This window comes from Lolium rigidum, chromosome 4, assembly GCF_022539505.1.
Source record: "Lolium rigidum isolate FL_2022 chromosome 4, APGP_CSIRO_Lrig_0.1, whole genome shotgun sequence".
NCBI lineage: Eukaryota > Viridiplantae > Streptophyta > Magnoliopsida > Poales > Poaceae > Lolium > Lolium rigidum.
The window spans coordinates 277755168-277762138 of record NC_061511.1 but is presented as its reverse complement, the minus strand read 5'-3'; positions in this window follow the sequence as shown (position 1 = coordinate 277762138).

Below are 6971 nucleotides of genomic sequence, written 5' to 3'. Positions count from 1 at the left end.
GATCTTGCTTCGCCAGATCGATTTTGGATCTTTTGTCGTTGTTGCCGCGAGGAGGATTATCCTCGCAGTTTTTGTCCCGGCTGCTACGTCCTCGACAATGGTGATTCGTACTCTCGGCTCTCCATCAACGACGACAAAGCTAGTTGGTTATTATTCCCTGATATACTGGTGTTGGTACTCTTGCCGATGTTGTATGACTCGCTTTAATGGTTGCGTGCGTGCACGCAGTCTTGGCATTGCGGCTCAAAAAATTATGGGAGAACTTTCGTCGGTATCTACAGGTCTATGGTTCGTTATGTATCTTTGGCTGCCTTCACAAGAGTACAAGATTGTGTTCTGGAAGAAGAAAGAAATTGAAGACCTCGAAGATTTGTTACTATCTTTTAGACTTTATTTTCTAATCGTTGGAGTCAGTTCATGTATCTCTACCATGTACTATTTGTTACTATGAATATATGTGGTATTGATTGTCAAAAAAAAAAGGTAAATTCTCTAGATATGCAACTAAGTGAATTTACCTATATGACAAGGTTATCAACTAAGCAAGATATAGCTACGCAATATATAGGAGATAGAATGGAATAGAGGTAACCGAGAGTGGAGCACGCGATGACACGGAGATGATTCCCGTAGTTCCCTTCCTTTGCAAGAAGGTACGTCTACGTTTGGAGGAGTGTGGTTGCTACGCAAGCCAAACCAACAGCCACGAAGGCTTCACTCGGATCTCCCGTGAGCAACGCCACGAAGGCCTAGCCCACTTCCACTAAGGGATTTCCTCGAGGCGGAAACCGGTCCTTTACAAGGTTCTTGGGGCACACATCCACAACTGAATTGGAGGCTCCCAAATCTGTAACAATACAACAATCAACAACAACACATCAACAACAAATCAACTAGGGAACCAAATAGGAACACTAGCATGAGATCCCTCAAACAAATGAGGGGGAAATGAAAAACGCTTCGGTGAGGATGTAGATCGGTGGCTTCTCCTTCGAATCTCCAAAGATCAAGAGATTTGGTTGGGGGAGGAAGGAGATCTTGCAAATCTTGTGTTTCTTGAGGTGGCTCTAATGGAGGTGAAGCTTGGCAGATTTCTTGTGCAATGATTGAGCAAAGGGGTAAGGAAGAAGAAGAGGGGTATAAATACCCCTCCCCAAAATCCAGCCGTTGAGCTTTTCGGGGGGGCGGATAATCCGGCCTAAGTTTGGGCCGGATAATCCCCCCCCCCGGATAATCCGGCCTCCAGGTACAAAACCATGACAATGTCCGGGCAAATGTCCGGCCCCTATCCAGAGAAGCAAATCTTCAAGTCCTTAGCCATTTTCGAGGGGGCCGGATATTCTTGAAATATCCGGCCCGGATAATCCGGCCCTTGGACAAAACCGGGACAATATCCGGGCAAATGTCCGGCCCCTATACTGAGCTGCATTTCCTCAAGTCCTTAGCCGAAATTCAGGGGGCCGGATATTTTGGAAATATCCGGCCCGGATTATCCGGCCTCGGTGAGTTTTCTGTCGATGCTTTTTGACAAGACTCGACCACATCCAGCACACATACAAATGTATCTATGTAATTCCTGTACCACTTAAACAACCATTAGTGTATCACATACATTGACATCAAACACTCAAAACATAATATGAGAGATGTTCTTTCAATCTCCCCCTTTTTGGTGTTTGATGATAATATACGGATTTGCAAGAGAATAACTATAGAGACAAGCATGATGGAAAAAACATAGAGGCACTCCCCCTACATGTGTGCATATAAGTAATTTGCATTTGAATACAAATACACAACACATAGGATTGAGGTGCCTCAACACTAGAGGTATCCATCATGAGCTCTAACAAGAGACATATACATATATGAAGTTGAGATAGGATGCTAGAAGTCATACCCATGTGTAGATATATGATACGGAGATATAGCATCACACATGATATAATAGTCTTGATCTCAACATATATAAATCCGAAAACCATAACAATGTCTCACACCACATAGCACATAGTTTTAAACGGAACACAACCAAAGCAAATAGTTCAAATAAGAGGGAACACAAGCAATAAAGGAATGATAAACGCATATGCTTGTGCCCAAACCATGCAAATCCCCGAGAGAGTTCCTAATAGAACGATTCTCCCCCTTTGCATCGAGACGCCAAAAAGGGGACAAGCGCGATGCTACTCGCCCCATGGGGATCACTCGGAGGCATCATCATCATCGGAATCTTGCGCCTCTTCTTCTTCTTCTTCTTCTTCATCAGTGTCAGGGGCATCCGGAGAGCGGCGAGTGAGGCTGGACCTTTGAATGCAACTATCAAGATCACTCCAAGGAACTCGTGCGTAATGCCACCCACCGTAACCCGGGTGAACCGGAGGCTGAGGAGGGGGTCCTTGCTCACCACCGAGCTTGTGCGGAATAACCGCCCGAGTATGCTTAATCTCGAACGCTCCCGGCTGGCCGCATAGTTTTCCTTATGGATCTCAATGTTCATGCAAAGGATGTAACGCTGAAACCAACTGAGCCTGTTCACTTGTTTCTTCATAGCAGGGAGGTCAGAATGGCGAGCAGGAGCAAATCCACTAGAACGAGCATCACCCATGAAGGAGTCAGGTGGGGGTACAGCAGAAGAGACAGGCTTAAGCTTGTAGGCCTTCTTGACAGAGTGCTTCAAATAAGAGTACCCGCTCAAGTCTTCACCACGCACGCCCGCAGTGTTGTTGATGAGGAGCTGGATGTAAGGCGCATAAGGTATAGTGGTCCGGAGACCATGGCATCACGAATCTCATGGAAGATGTAGTCCATGATATCAATAGTGAAGTTACGTTCCTCATTCTCATCACGAGCACACCGAAAGCTGAGGTACATGAGGTCCACAAGAGTTCCCCGGAGAGCATCATTGTTACCACCACTAGGAGCGATGGTGGCCCGAAAGAACCTAAGAAACTGACCATAGATGGTAAGAAGCCCCTTGGACTCTCCCACTTTTCCAGCAGATGTATAGAGATCATGCAGTGCATTCTTATCTGTCCTCTAAGGTCCATGGAGACGACGGCCACCTTCTGCAGGAACTCCAAGAATAGCAGCAAAACGGTGCAAGGGGGCACTACAGTGAGTGGAGCCAGACATCCATTCCATAGTACGGTCCTCATCTTTCTTGATGATCAACGTAGCAAAGAACTGCTTCAACAACTCTGGACTATAGTCACATTGAATCTTCATCAAGTCCTTCAAGCCCAACCTTCCAGCCACCCAAATGGCATCCTCAAAGTGATTGTTGACTGTCAGTACGTCCACATCGATAGCTTGCATGGGACGTACTTTCCTCATGGGCTCATAGATATCTTTATAGATGAACTCCTGCTCCATGCACCAGTACTTTCTGCCCTCTGTCTCTTCATCCCTTGGGAGGTCTTCATACCAGTTCTTCATACGGATTGCTTGATAAGAGACAATGTCCATAGACTTGTAATTTTCCCTTGAAGCCTTGTTCTTGTGCCTAGTTGAGGTTGACTTGCGAGGAGCGTTGGACACGAACTCATCACTTGAACGATCAGCTCTTGCGCGTCTCCGAGAGGTACCCCGAGAAGAACGACCTGTGAATAGCAAAGATGGATAGCAAAGAGAAGATAATGCTCATGAGTCATGTATGATACAGTAATGCACTCTAGAAACATACTATAAGCTGGTACAAGTCTAAAACAAGATAGATTGAATCAAAACTACAGTATGCTGGCGTGTAGTTGACGTGGGAGTTAGAAATCTTTGTGGTGTAGCTTTTCTTCGTTCCCCGGCAACGGCGCCAGAAAAAGAGCTTGATGGCGTGTAACTCACACGTTCGTTGGGAACCCCAAGAGGAAGGTATGATGCGCACAGCGAGCAAGTTTTCCCTCGAAAGAAACCAAGGTTTATCGAACCGGGAGGAGCCAAGAAGCACGTTGAAGGTTGATGGCGGCGGGATGTAGTGCGGCGCAACACCGGAGATTCCGGCGCCAACGTGGAACCTGCACAACACAACCAAAGTACTTTGCCCCAACGAAACAGTGAGGTTGTCAATCTCACCGGCTTGCTGTAACAAAGGATTAACCGTATTGTGTGAAAGATGATTGTTTGCAGAAAACAGTAAAGAACAAGTATTGCAGCAGATTTGTATTTCAGTATAAAAGAATGGACCGGGGTCCACAGTTCACTAGAGGCGTCTCTCCCATAAGATAAAAGCATGTTGGGTGAACAAATTACAGTCGGGCAATTGACAAATAGAGAGGGCATAACAATGCACATACATGTCATGATAAATATAGTGAGATTTAATTGGGCATTACGACAAAGTACATAGACCGCTATCCGGCATGCATCTATGCCTAAAAAGTCCACCTTCGGGTTATCATCCGAACTCCTTCCAGTATTAAGTTGCAAAACAACGAGACAATTGCATTAAGTATGGTGCGTAATGTAATCAATAACTACATCCTTAGACATAGCATCAATGTTTTATCCCTAGTGGCAACAGTACATCCATAACCTTAGAGGTTTCTGTCACTCCTCCAGATTCATGGAGACATGAACCCACTATCGAGCATAAATACTCCCTCTTGGAGTTAAGAGCGAAAACTTGGCCGAGCCTCTACTAATAACGGAGAGCATGCAAGATCATAAACAACACATAGGTAATAACTTGATAATTAACATACCATAGTATTCTCTATCCATCGGATCCCGACAAACACAACATATAGAATTACAGATAGATGATCTTGATCATTTTAGGCAGCTCACAAGATCCAACAATGAAGCACAATGAGGAGAAGACAACCATCTAGCTACTGCTATGGACCCATAGTCCAGGGGTGAACTACTCACTCATCACTCCGGAGGCGACCATGGCGGTGAAGAGTCCTCCGGGAGATGAATCCCCTCTCCGGCAGGGTGCCGGAGGAGATCTCCGGAATCCCCCGAGATGGGATTGGCGGCGGCGGCGTCTCGGTAAGGTTTTCCGTATCGTGGCTCTCGATGCTGGGGGTTTCGCGACGAAGGCTTTAAGTAGGCGGAAGGGCAACGCGGGGGCCACACGAGGGCCGCACACACCGGGCCGGCGCGGCCAAGGGCCGGGCCGCGCCGCCCTATGGTGTCGGTGCCTCGTGGCCCCACTTCCTTTCCCCCTCGGTCTTCCGGAAGCTTCGTGCAAAAATAGGACCACGGGCGTTGATTTCGTCCAATTCCGAGAATATTTCGTTACTAGGATTTCTGAAACCAAAAACAGCAGAAAACAACGAATCGGCTCTTCGGCATCTTGTTAATAGGTTAGTTCCGGAAAATGCACGAATATGACATAAAGTGTGCATAAAACATGTAGATATCATCAATAATGTGGCATGGAACATAAGAAATTATCGATACGTAGGAGACGTATCGAGCATCCCCAAGCTTAGTTACGCTCGTCCCGAGCAGGTAAAACGATAACAAAGATAATTTCGAAGTGACATGCCATCATAACCTTGATCATACTATTTGTAAACATATGTAATGAATGCAGCGATCAAAACAATGGTAATGACATGAGTAAACAAGTGAATCATAAAGCAAAGACTTTTCATGAATAGTACTTAAAGACAAGCATCAATAAGTCTTGCATAAGAGTTAACTCATAAAGCAATAAATCAAAGTAAAGGTATTGAAGCAACACAAAGGAAGATTAAGTTTCAGCGGTTGCTTTCAACTTGTAACATGTATATCTCATAGATAATTGTCAACATAGAGTAATATAACAAGTGCAATATGCAAGTATGTAGGAATCAATGCACGGTTCACACAAGTGTTTGCTTCTTGAGGTGGAGAGAGATAGGTGAAGCTGACTCAACATAAAAGTAAAAAAGAATGGTCCTTCAAAGAGGAAAGCATCGATTGCTATATTTGTGCTAGAGCTTTTATTTTGAAAACATGAAACAATTTTGTCAACGGTAGTAATAAAGCATATGAGTTATGTAAATTATATCTTACAAGTTGCAAGCCTCATGCATAGTATACTAATAGTGCCCGCACCTTGTCCTAATTAGCTTGGACTACTGGATCATCGCAATACACATGTTTTAACCAAGTGTCACAATGGGGTACCTCCATGCCGCACTGTACAAAGGTCTAAGGAGAAAGCTCGCATTTTGGATTTCTCGCTTTTGATTATTCTCAACTTAGACATCCATACCGGGACAACACGGACAACGAGATAATGGACTCCTCTTTAATGCATAAGCATGTGGCAACAATTATTATTCTCATATGAGATTGAGGATATATGTCCAAAAGCTGAAACTTCCACCATGAATCATGGCTTTAGTTAGCGGCCCAATGTTCTTCTCTAACAATATGCATGCTCCAACCATTAAGGTGGTAGATCTCTCTTACTTCGGACAAGACGGACATGCATAGCAACTCACATGATATTCAACAAAGAATAGTTGATGGCGTCCCCGAAACATGGTTATCGCACAACAAGCAACTTAATAAGAGATAAAGTGCATAAGTACATATTCAATACCACAATAGTTTTTAAGCTATTTGTCCCATGAGCTATATATTGTAAAGGCGAATGATGGAATTTTAAAGGTAGCACTCAAGCAATTTACTTTGGAATGGCGGATAAATACCATGTAGTAGGTAGGTATGGTGGACACAAATGGCATAGTGGTTGGCTCAAGGATTTTGGATGCATGAGAAGTATTCCCTCTCGATACAAGGTTTAGGCTAGCAAGGTTATTTGAAACAAACACAAGGATGAACGGTGCAGCAAAACTCACATAAAAGACATATTGTAAACATTATAAGACTCTACACCGTCTTCCTTGTTGTTCAAAACTCAATACTAGAAATTATCTAGACTTTAGAGAAACCAAATATGCAAACCAAATTAGCAAGCTCTATGTGTTTCTTCATTAATGGGTGCAAAGTATATGATGCAAGAGCTTAAACAT